This window comes from Limulus polyphemus, unplaced genomic scaffold (assembly GCF_000517525.1).
Source record: "Limulus polyphemus unplaced genomic scaffold, Limulus_polyphemus-2.1.2 Scaffold925, whole genome shotgun sequence".
Classification (NCBI taxonomy): Eukaryota; Metazoa; Arthropoda; class Merostomata; order Xiphosura; family Limulidae; genus Limulus; species Limulus polyphemus.
Window position 1 is genome coordinate 249,163 of NW_013666535.1, and position 13,229 is coordinate 262,391.

At 31.6% G+C, this 13,229-nt stretch overlaps 1 protein-coding gene across 1 annotated transcript in view; it reads right to left on the minus strand.

The window, feature by feature from the left end:
• LOC106461270 (supervillin-like) overlaps window positions 1–12,905 on the minus strand; it is a 150,000-nt gene extending 137,095 nt beyond the window's left edge. Inside the window, exon 1 of the mRNA XM_022388138.1 lies at window positions 12,473–12,905. The gene's annotated coding sequence lies outside the window, so the exon portion shown is untranslated. The remainder of the gene's footprint in view (window positions 1–12,472) is intronic.
• Between the last annotated feature and the right edge of the window lie 324 nt (window positions 12,906–13,229).

The window sequence follows — 13,229 nt, forward strand, 5'->3', positions numbered from 1 at the left end:
TTTTTTTTACTAGTGATCACAATTATAATCATAATACAAATTTGACTTTTCGCGTGGTTTTGTACTGAGAGACAATTTGAATATATTTTGGGGGTTAATCGTACATTATTATCAATAATAAATACATAAAAAAACATGTTACACAAACCCTACCACAACTGTTTACTTATTTTGGTAAAACGTAAAAAAAAAGATTACGTGTGTTATATGGGACATGTTTCCAAATCAGTTCAATGGGTATTGCGAAAATGAAAACTTGTACACGAAATACAAAATTAATACGATGTGAAAAGATATAGATATTAGTATTTCGTATTTATATTTATTTGTGTTCCTAATTATTGGATACAGCTTTTTTTTTATAATTTATAGGAAAGAAGATATTAAGCCTAAAGTTCCTCTAGTCATTTAACTGGTCGATTTGACTCTTCCAAGAAATAATCATGTTATTTAGGCCACCAAAGATATCGAAACGTCATTCACCAAAAACAAGCCAAAACTCACACAAAGAAAACCTCCAGTTCTACTATGCCTACAATTTCAACATAAAAAAAAAACAATTTACCCTTTAACCATCGATATTAAAAAGCGAAACACCAGAAAACAAACACATTTAAAACATAAGGCTACTACTAACATGAAACCCACAAGAAACTGAGATTACAGATAAGAATGAAATGTTCAAAGTTCAACTCCAATAATCAGTGATGTCACAGATTAACGACTATTATCAACCCAATAATCTATCATCAACAGTGTTTCAACCAATCCAAGTCTAGTTATGTTTTTGTATTTACTTATGATACATTAAAAGCAACAAGTATATTTCTCATTGAATAATACAGATATGCAGTTCTTCTGAATCACGAATAAACGTTCATGACTCGGCCCTCTGATGTGAAAGGTCATCGTAGCTCTGGTCATTCAACGTTTTAGTGAATCATCAACAAGGGCTAGTCACTCAATCATTGTTTAGATTCTGTTTCAAATACTATACATGTACAAAACAGTAAAACAAGATCAAACATTACTTGTCATAAAGTAAACACGTATTAAACATGACCTGAGCTAATAATTATTCTTTCGTTTATATTACTATGAACAGTGATTTTTCTTCCGAAACACAAACTAACTAACGTATAACATGTAACTCAAACTAAGCAACGTATAACATGTAATACAAACGAGTTTTCGACTGGACCGGCTTCTCGGCCACGTGTTACATTCACCCTGGACCCGTTCGTCAGGTTTTTTTACTTGTTTGCAAGCTTTCTTCTTAGGAATCAAATGTACTAAGGCCTCTCGTATAATACATCCAATAACTTGTTACTGTAAATTTAAGATGAAGGGCGAAATACCAGTGTGCGTAGGTAGGGATTTAAATTGAATAGTATTCGTTCTAAAGTACGAAACTTTGATTTCAATTATTAAAAGAGTTCACTCCTGACAAGTGGAAAAAATATAAATACTGGGCAGTACAATATTACAATGTATAATGACACTCGTCTAAAGCAAATATATAACATATAGATATAAATGCAAATCAGTGTTTTTTTTTGCTGCTAAACATTTGTTTTTGTTCAACGAGAAGGCTTTTAATGCCCAAAAATTTTGCCCTGTGGTTTTTAATATAAGTTGAAAATGTTAACTACAACATCTAGTGGAGCCACGAAGCTTTTTGAGTAGATACATTCGCGTCAAACCTGCTAATTTCAGTATGTAAATAGTACATCTATATCCGTACTTCAATTTAAGAAAATTGATTGTACTATTTCATACATTATGCGACCGAACCTGTTATGTTAGACATATATAAACGTGTTTGTTAACATTTCAAGGTGTGCGTACCTATTCCTTACGTTTTCCAAAGCTGTAGTTATTCATCAAAATACTTCGAACACCGAGAGCCTGTCAATCGTTTTAAACATAAATCACGTTTGCCATAGTTAGTATGGTTACAGGCTGTTAGCTTATTATGCCAATCTAAGGTTTTAAAAGACACAAATACCTTGATCAATAGTTCAAGTCGGGGAGAAATAAATAAAATAGAATATAAAAATACCTTCAGTTGCCACTCTTACACAGCTTCATGCAGAAGTATCCTACGATTACCTCAACAAAAACTTGAGACGACCGGTGCACTCTATGTGTTAGCGTCAGCCAGAGTTTCGCTCTATGACGTAGCTTCCTTGACTTACCATACACTACATTACTCTGGGAACACGGCACCAACTATTAGATAGTTGATCGCTGTGACTCACGAGGTAAGCCGTCAGGAACCCCCTAGAAGCGATTTTTTATTTTCATTTTTTTTCCCCCATGGCAGACAGCATGCCTCGCTTGCATGGTTATAAGGTTTATGACAGGCGTGGAGTAAACTAGTAGCAAGACTACTTATTTATTCTGGTCAAGTGAATGTAGAGTTAAGACAGTTTCGCAACTGCGTCTACATACGAAAAGTCGTCCAACTTGTCTTATTCTAATGTAATACCTATTCACGGAAATTCGGCCACCAGGGTCAAGACAGGTGCTACCAAACGTCCTGCTGGTGTATGTGAACGGAATTTAAACATACAGATAGGTGTGTCAATTGTAAAAAGTAAAACGCTCACATGCAATAGACATTTGTTTGCTACTTACATGAATTTTATAACCTAGAATGTTTTTTAAAAATGCCAATTCTTAGAAAACCTTAAACTCCAGCTTAACACAAAGGTAAACAAACTAATCAAGCTTCAGGGTAGAAAATGTAACACTTAATAATATAATGATGCATGGATATATGTATTTCACATGTAAATATAACTATGTTGACCTAAATATCCACAGTTACACTTGTCTAATTTTAAAGTAATACTGCTGTTCAAACTTGAGCTGCCAACATCATATCTGTATATCACTGAAGTTTAAGCCATAAAATCAACTAATATTTGCACTTAACTAATAACAAAGGAGTATAAATCACACACGAAAAACAAAATTTAATATTCACATGATAAATATGGATGATGCACCCAAAAGGTCATAGCATTTATACAACTAGTGGGATTTGACTACCCCAAGGCCATTTAACTTACATAACTATTGAGTTCTATATACCCAAAAGTCATATAACTTACATAACCATTGAGTTCTGTATACCAAAAGACCACATAACTTATGTAACTACTGAGTTCTTGCACACCAAAAGGCCACATAACTATTGAGTTCTGTATATCAAAAGGCCACATAACTTGTGTAAATATTGAGTTTTGTATATCAAAAGGCCACATAACTTATGTAACTACTGAGTTCTTGCACACCAAAAGGCCACATAACTTACATAACTATTGAGTTCTGTATATCAAAAGGCCACATAACTTGTGTAAATATTGAGTTTTGTATATCAAAAGGCCACATAACTTATAACTACGGAGTTCTTGCACACCAAAATGCCACATAACTTACATAACTATTGAGTTCCGTATATCAAAAAGCCACATAACTTGTGTAACTGTGGAGCTTGATTACCAAAATGCCATATAAGTTACTCATATCTATTGTAGAGATGCTTGATATGGGTATTAAAATATTTGTATTCAATTACACAATACAAGTAGCAATGTTTCAACCTGCTTAGGTCATCACCTGGTTAAAAATGACTTTCAAAATCATTCTTACTTGATGATGATCTAAGCAGGTTAAAAGATGCTACTTGTATTGTTTTTAATATCCATATAAGCCATCTATGCTACAGATTTAATTCAAGTGGGTCCCTTGGCAACATAACAATGTTTAGGGACAGCAAGGAACATATTGGTCAATCTACACTGTCCCAAACTACTAAATAAATATAAAAAAAAACACCTCAAAGCCAGTCCTTATCATTCATATAGTTATCAGGCTTTCTCTTAGACTCATTTAACTTTAGTGCCTCCACAACATCCAAAGGCCAACCACCCTGTTAGAAAATTAAAACTTTCTTAGCTGAAGATGACTCCTACCTTGCCAAAATTTATATTTGTATCTCCTACTCCTACCATTCTCACTAAGTATGAAAAAAAGATGATGCATCAACACTATCAATTCCCTTAACAATTTTAAATACCTCAATCTTAGTGTTAAATACCTTCTAACTCTTCTTTTTTCAAGAGAAAACAATTTCAGAAATCTTAATCTCCTCATATGACAACCCCTCCATCCCAGGCACCATTTCAGTAGCTCTCCTCTGAACCCTTTACAACAATTCAATGACCTTCCTATGGACATATTTAAATGTGTTCCGACTATGAAAAGACCTTATAGTTTATTTAACTGTCAAATTATGACTACCAAAAAACTGTAACTGTGGAACTCTGGCTACCCAAATGCTATATAACTTGTGTAACTATGGAGCTCTTACGATCAAAAGGCTGTATAATTCTGTATCTGTGGAATTCTGAATACCAAAAGAATAAGTTGTAATTACAAAGATTATTGTGAAAGAGTGATTGGATGAATAATATAAATTGATTAAATTTTATTGATGCTTGAGAAATTTTTGTTAATTTTATACAGCAATCAGAAAAAATCAGAAAATTCCAGAAATTTACATTCCACTGAAAACTCCTTTCCAATGTGGATGTATGGGGAAATCAAGAGGTTTAAAAATATAAAAAGTGTTAAGTTTTCAAGGTAATTAATTGAATAGTGGAGTGAGTGATGCTATGATGTAAATAAAACAAGGGGCCACATGAAGTCCTGTTTTGGCTGAGGAACAGCTATAAAAGTCTGTTAGTACAGAACAAAAATGCCTAAGGGCTACAATGTTTAGGCCTTAGTAAACATGATAAATGAAACTTTAGATAAACATTAGCACTTTGAACAATATTATTTGGAATGTTATCACAAAAGAAAATTAAATGACTGACATTTTTAGAAAACATGGTAACTGATATGCTTATAAATATGGCTGAAGAATTTTTACCTTTAAAACTTGTTTAATGATAATATACTAGAAATTTTGAATTTTGTTAAGGGGAAAAATATTAATTTGAAAAATCATAAAGAAAGGAAAGAGCTTAAAGGTAATAAAATCTGATTTTGAAATGTTTTAGAGATCTGGATAAGTGATATGTTGAAAGACTGATCAAGTTGTTAAGAGGTTTGAATGTTAGAGACAATATCAGTTCTGGAAACCAACACTCATGACTTTGCTATGTGTCAGAATTATTCATATTCTAAAAATGTTATCTCATAGAATAGTGCTAGATGATACATCATGTGAGGGGATTTTCTTTCTTACAAGTCCCTTTGATTAGTTACATGAATGTCAAAAGTGGCATTTAGAAAGTTTTTTTGTTTGATATAAAGAATAACCACAAGCCAAAATATAGTAGCTTTTGCCACATTGTTCATTCTTTTTTTTTATGTTCTTAAGCAGTTTTACTAAATAAAAGTTCAATTCTCTCATACATGACCAAGAACTTTTCCATTAAATCTGATCAAAATCCAATACATAGTACTAAACATAAATTATATAACTTTGTATAGCAAGATTACATTTTGAGAACTGACTCACTGGCTGGTTATTAGGTGTGCTTTACTATAAAACACCAATTGCAAACAAGGTACACTTATGCTACATTTAAAACATAAGCTTGTATACACACACATATATATATATATATTTTTTTTTTCATACAATATTTTTAATCATCAAATAACACTCACCCTATTTATATCAACCATTTGAATATCAAAGAATCACCTATTTACCAAAGTATGTTACAGAGAAGGAAAAAATATCCTGTAACATATAACCAACACAAAATTAGACAACAGCAATAGATAATGTAATCATCTACAAAACAAATATTATGCACATAACTGAATTACTTAATTATTTATATATATATTTGTAGTAAGATAAAGAAAGAGTTTTTTCTTTGGGCACTGCAGCTGGATTTATCTCCTTTCACTAATGCACATGTACACATGCTGCAGGATATCTGTCAAATGTTCTGAAAAACAACTCATTAAGCAATCCGTCTGCTCTTTATTACACCAATGCACTTCATGAAATTACAAGCATCACTGGTCAATAGAAGACTGCAAGTGATATATATATATATAGATATATGGCAATTTTAAATGGCTGACATAGCCAGAGCTGGCAGAACCCTTGTATCAAAGTTCAGAAGTTCCTATATAGTACATACAACTCTTAAACAATCATTTAATTTTCAGAACATAAAGTTCAAGAAAAAGTTTCAAAAACATGACATTTCTAAAACTGACATTCTATTCTCTATTATTTATGATTTATAATGCATAAGCTGGTGAGGCATGACATTAGTTGATAATAGATGTAAAATTACATCACAGTAAGCCCAATACAAATCTTAATTATATTTTTTTTTGTTGGCTGAGTAGAATTTTTCTTGTAATAAGAGTTATAGTAGCATTTGAACTTCATTTGTTATAAGCCACTGCCATCTGTCAGTCAACTAACTTATATACACATAATAAAGCCTCATCTCTATTATCAACATGATGAACTAAGCCCCAAATTCAAAGTCTTAGTTTCTAACCTCTTTGGATGTGGAACAATAGTGATATACACTGAGATATTAAGTTATTTTGTGTATAGCAGATGTTAAATGGAATTACTGAGATATTATTTACTGGAGATAAATAGTTTTGCTAAAACAAATGACCTGCTATAAGACCCATGATTTAAGATATCAACTTAAAATTTTGCTTTTGTGGGTATTAAGATATATGATATAAAGTAATTATGATTCCAGTTGTACCTACTTTCAGCCTCATCTCCTCTATTTATTTGATAAAAATAAAAAATCTTAGAATCCCAAACAATATTTGAATGTTATAAAAAAACATAGTTCACTAATTATTCACTGCTAAATCATCCAACTGTCCCTTTTGTCAAATAAGTAGTTTCTAGAAATTCCATTATATTACTGATTGAGAAAGCATAATTCTTGCTGTCAAGAGAAATGATGGATCAAATGATAATTTAGTCACACAACATAACAAAAACAACATTTAAATTTGGAAAATAGTCAGGTAATAGTCAGAAGGCCATTTAACTCATCAAGATCACCATCAACCATCACAATGACTAACGATGAATACAGACCAATTGGTGAAACCTATAATTACCAACAGTAATACAAACTTTACATTACCTGAAGCCTGTACATATTTTTTTTTTATGTTCAAGATTTTTTTTTTCTGTATTTGTTAAGCACAAAGCTACACAATAGGCTAGTTATGCCATGCTCACCATGGGTACTGAAACAGGAATGTTAACATTATAAGCCCTCAGACTTATCACTGAGCCACTGGAAGGGGCTTCTTTTCTTTTCTATTTTGCAACAAAACTTTATAAACTTAAAAAGATACAAATATTAAATCAAATTTTATTATTTTTCTAAATTCACAAGTTAGATATTATTTCAAAAGTTTGTATGAAATTTTACGAAATTTAACTTAATTCTTTTGGCACACACTTGATTCAGAAAGGATTAAAATTATGAAATCAGAAATGCAAAATTTCCTAGAAATTAATTATATCCACCAAAGACCAGTTTTTGTGGGGCAACTTTATATGGTTTACGAAATTGCTTTGTTTGAAACTGACTTTTATAAAGGCACGCAATTCATGAATTGTTTGTTTCACTAAATACAGGCCTAGCTAAGTTCATTTTCTATCATTGTAATTTATATTATACTCAATTTTATAATTATTTTACAATTTATTTTTACTAATTATATTTTCAAATTTCTTCATTCTAGTTGAGCCAACTTCACCCACTGCTTTGAACATGCTAATAACATCTGATGACAAACACCACTCTCAACCTCAATGTGAGAAACTGTTGCAAATCCTTCAATTTCAGAAACATTATGCCATCCCCCAAAAGCTCCTAGAAAAGGGTTAAAAGTTTTCTGCTATGTAAAAACTGTCCACGAATTAGGTTGCAAAGCTGGAAATTGGTTACAGTACAGTAGTAGAAAGGCAGACAAACAAGATACTGTCAAGACTATTTGATACTAAATATTTCGATGATACTACCCCAAAAAAATAGCACAGTATAATGTTAGTAAAACAAATGTTAAAAAGGATTCTGTAAAACAGCACATGAAGTGTGATGTTCACAGTGTAGCAGAAGGTAGAAAAAGGAGTGATCCAAAAAATATGGAAATAGGTCTGCAAAAAATAGACTCTTGACCCTTTTACAATAATGGAAAAACTGTTCAGGAAGCCTACTACATAGCCATGGAGAGAACATTTACACACTTTCCAAAACATAAGAACTGCAGAAAGGAAACAGCATCTCAATGGGAAGAATTTATTAAAATGAGAAAGGATGTATGACATTCAACACTGAAATTGCTGGTATATCTGTATGATTAATTACAACTATAACAACATGCTGTTGATATCTTTTCTTTAATGATTGATGGTAGCACAAACAGAACTTACAGAAAAAACAACAACCTTGTATGTTTTTATAATAAGGAACTTTTATCCTCATAATGAAAACCTCAAGCTTGTGTGTAAAATGCCTTATCTGATAGTATTCTAGAAATACTAAAGACAGCCCTCTAAGAATTGTTTGGCAAGTGAATTGAAATCCAAATTGCAGCAAATAGTGAAAGTGTGAATTTTGGCATAAGCTCGAAAGTAGATGCACCTTGGATTGTTCAAATGCACCGCATGGTCCTTAGGTTGGAACTCATCCTAAAGGACATATTTTCCTCATCATACACAATTAAAGTTGATGTCCTGACATCCACGAACCTGTTCTGCAAAAATCTTCAAGGATGATTAGGGAAGTAAATGAGCTGTGAAAATAACATATCTAAGCCCAGCAGAGCCAATGGAATAATAGGGATGCTGCAAATTGTTCTTTCCAAATTTGAGGATGAGAAAAGCCTGGCAAAGACTTCTTAGAAAAAACTCTTGAAAGCTTAAATTTGTTTATGTTTCTACTGCAGGATGTTTTTAGAGAAATTGGCAAAGTATTTTTCTTGTTTCAATAAACTGACATCACTAAGCCCAGTGCCATGGCTAAGTTGTATAGTGTACATGGTATGCTTATTTCAAGGCTGGATGAAGTATTCATGGTAAGCAAGTTCTGTTGTAAATGTATAAATGGACAATTGAAGGGACACTCATTAAACAATGTGAAAACAAAAGCAGATTTGAAATATGACAAATACAACATGTTGTTAGCCATATAATGCCTCGGACAAATGCTTTTGAGGTGACCAAACTGAGATAACTTTACGGCAACAAATATGTATGACCAAAAGCACTGGCCTCAATAGAATGTTGATCTTTATGCTATAGAACAAGCTCAACATCTTACTGCTTATTTCAGTACAGATTTTACTAGATGAGTGGGAAGAGTTGAAGGCATAAATCAGGCAGAATGGCCTGTTTGCTAGAATTCATCCACTCTCTGTATGACAGTTTATAAGCCAAGATGATGCTTAAATAAAATAAAAAAAGAAGAGAGAGAGAGAGAGAGGGTAATTTAAGAACATTTTGGAAGTAGTTCATTTCAGCAATATTTACCAATTATCAAATTGCATGCTGCGAGAGGGCTTCAGCATTATGAAGAGAACAAAAAAGTAATTGGTGTTGCAATCCAACCACAAACACCAGTGTCCAACTTGTGAGGATTACTTATACAATTTATCAGATGAGGAATTCAAAATTTAAGATCTTAATTGCAACTCCCTGAAAAAAAAATTGCCATTCCAAAAACTTATCATAACAGAAACAATGAATATACCAATCAATATTTTTTACTATTACACACGAAAAAAAAACACATTTTGCCAAGAAGCTACATGAGCTTCCCAAATTAGTTTTCATTTTCAATCTCTACTTCAACAATGATTTTCCTAAAGTTTTTTTTATGTGTAAGCTTTAAGTAAACATTTAGCTGTCTTCACGTAAACAACTTTTCTTAATAAAGTTTCAACATTTGTCACTGAGTAAAACATTGCCATCTTCAGTATGTTGTATAAAGACAGACTTATTATTGGTAATAGCACAGAAGAATACTCACTAACATAATAAATTCTTACAAAGTTCACTATTATTCTTTAATCATAATTAACAAATGATTTCTATAAAATGATGCATTTTTTAAGTATATAAATTGCATCTAGTTTAAATTCTTGAAAAAATACAAACTGACAGTTAAATGATGTTTTAGTATTTATGCGTAAAATAATATATGGATAAAGTACTAAGTGGTCCTTTCAAGACTGCCTTTTCATATCCACCCTTGAGGAAAGTAAAAATTTAAACACACCCTTTATTTTTCAGGAAATCATTGATTCCCCACTTAATCTTGTAAAGTACTGACCTCCAGTAATGTCAATTGCAACTCATTCCATAAGTCAGTCTCTCTGTTAGGATACAGATAGGAATCAACTCAATAGCATAACTGACAAAAAGGATCTTGGCATTGTGGATTAGTGGTGGATAAGTTACTCAAGAAATTGAAACAGTGCTCTGTTACTAGTACTAAAACTAATGGAATTTTAGAGTGTATTTATAGACACTGATTATAAGTCAAAAGAGGTAAATATCTCTCTGTGTAAATCATTAGACAGGTCTCACCTGTAAAAACTGTGTACAGAAGGGATAGTGACTTATACAAAAGCATTCAGAGGAGGGCTACAAAGATAATTCCAGGGAAGGATGAGTTATCTTACAGAGGCGGGTTAAGATCTCTTATTTCCTCTTGAGAAAATAAGGGTAAGAAGTGATCTTATTTAAGTTGACAAGATTATGCAAGGGATCAATGGGATAAAAGCCTCTGGTTTCTTTATGATATATTCTGAAGATAACAGGATGAGAGAACACAAGTTTAAGATTTGTTCAAGACTAGCTAGGCTCTATTTAAGACAGTGTTATTCTTTTAACATGGTGACTGTCTTATGAAATGAGGTGATGCCATCAATAGTGGAGAACAGCATGTTGCTAGAGTTTAGGAGGGGAATCAATGATCTCCTGAAATGTAATGAGTCAGTTAAAATTTTTACTTTCCAAAAGGTTGGATGTATAAGGACAGCCTTGAAGGACCAAATGCCCCCCTTTTGTCCATAGATTATGTTATATTGTTTCTCTTGCTATAAATCTACATCAGCACAAAACAGAGTGTTTAGAAACCTGTGCCCTTTAATATCTCTTAAGCTGTTACATATAACGTAACAGTATTTTTGTACTTTCATACAGTAATTCCTGCATTCAAGAGAGAATTATATTCTTACTATAAAAATGCCAATACTAGTTTGTAATGGGTTGCCACTACAAGTGAATTTGTCTCAAAGATGTGCTTAAATGTTTTTCTTAGGGCTTATTGGTAAATTATTGTTTATAATTTTACAATGGATGAACATAATCTCCTTTTGAAAAACAAAACAAAAAAGTTTTGATGACAGTGTGATGCTTTTTTTTTCTACTTGATGATTAGTTCAAATTACTTTAAACTTTGTTCAACAGGCTTATGAATGTAAGTAACTATCTTAGTTTTGACTGGATCTTTCTATGAGTGAAGAATGGACTTATTGGGCCAAATGGCATTCTATCATCTTGCTCTTTTATGTAGTTAACCTTGACTAGATATATCATATAACTTTAACAAGTACAAAGATGGTGGAGCTTTAACTGCTGTATTTCAGAAGTCACTGAACATTGAAGAAATTACTGATAACTGAAAAATTGGCATGTGATCCCTAATTTTAAAAAGTCTGGGAAAAGTGGAAATCTGGAAAATAATAGGCTTGTTAGTCCGAAACGGATGTTAGCAAAACCTTAAAATTAACTTAAGTATTTTGTCAAAGATTATGTGAAGAAACATCTGAAAGTTAGCAATTATTAAACAATACTTGTAAGGGTTTTAGAAAGGGATTCTTTTGCTGCACCAACTTATTACATTTTCGCATGACTTTTGCTATAATTCTTTTTTCTTCTTCTTGATGCTGCTTTTAAAAAAGGCAAACCATTTCTTACACAATCCACTAACTAAATTTATGTTTTCAATTCATGAATTTCCAATTAAGATGTGTCTCCAGGGTACATTCTTAAAACTTATAACAATTTTCTAAAACCTAATCCAAAAATTCAACTTTTTTAATGCTATCTTCGGTTTCATAAATGACCTTCAATCACATGGCTGAAATTCTAGTCATTTCTGTTTTTTAACAAAATACACAGATATGAAAATATAATCGTGAATGTAAAAGGGTAGTTAAAACTTGGACAATGGAGAGAAAAAATTTTTTTTTAGTTTTATAACACCTGCGGTTGGACAGATTTTACTTTATTATAATATCAATAATACTTCACTCATTTGACAAATATTGATGTTTATCTTGTATAACTTCTATGGAAAGTTTGTAGTTTAGTTATTTTAGAATATTACATAATATATATTAATTCTATAAACACAAAGTTACTTACGTTACAAGTGTAAAGTTTTCTATATCTTCCTTCAAAATAACGGTTCTAACTTCTATTGATAAAAGTTGTAACTTCTATTTTCGAACGAATCGAATTCAGAATCAGAGTCGATTCTAGTAACACAAACAAAGCCTATATAATATATAAAAATTCTTTGTCGCTAGATCATGTCAATCATTCAGTCAGACCTTGTCATTTGATATTCTGGAACCACAGTTCACACAACTCTTCTAAAGTTCACTGGCACTTAGTAACGTAATTAGAAGTACTACGTGTGTTACTGTTAATTTTCGAAACAACACCTTTGCTTTAAAAATTTAAATTTTTAAAGTTTGTAATGTTGTAAAAATCATTCAAACGACGAGCTTTACTCTGAAGAAACATTAATTAAATATAATGCACACAAACATAAAATCTTAGATTTTCCGGTATAGCTAAGCCACGTTATGCTATATTTTAACAATTCATAATATTTGTTTTAAAATTACTACTAATACACTAACCTTCCGACGTCTCCAATATCACCGATAGTTTTTAGTGGACGAACAACTTTACTTTTGATTTAAAACGCCCTCTGCAACATAGCATGTTATGAACTTTAATATCGTAAATAATTAAATTTTCCTTACATGTGATTAAACAAAAATTTTAAAAATCTATCTTTATTAAATTTAGTAGTAATACTGACCTTTTAAAGCATAACAGTAAAACCTAAAATTAAGTATGTTGAATATCAGGATACGATATAAATATGAAG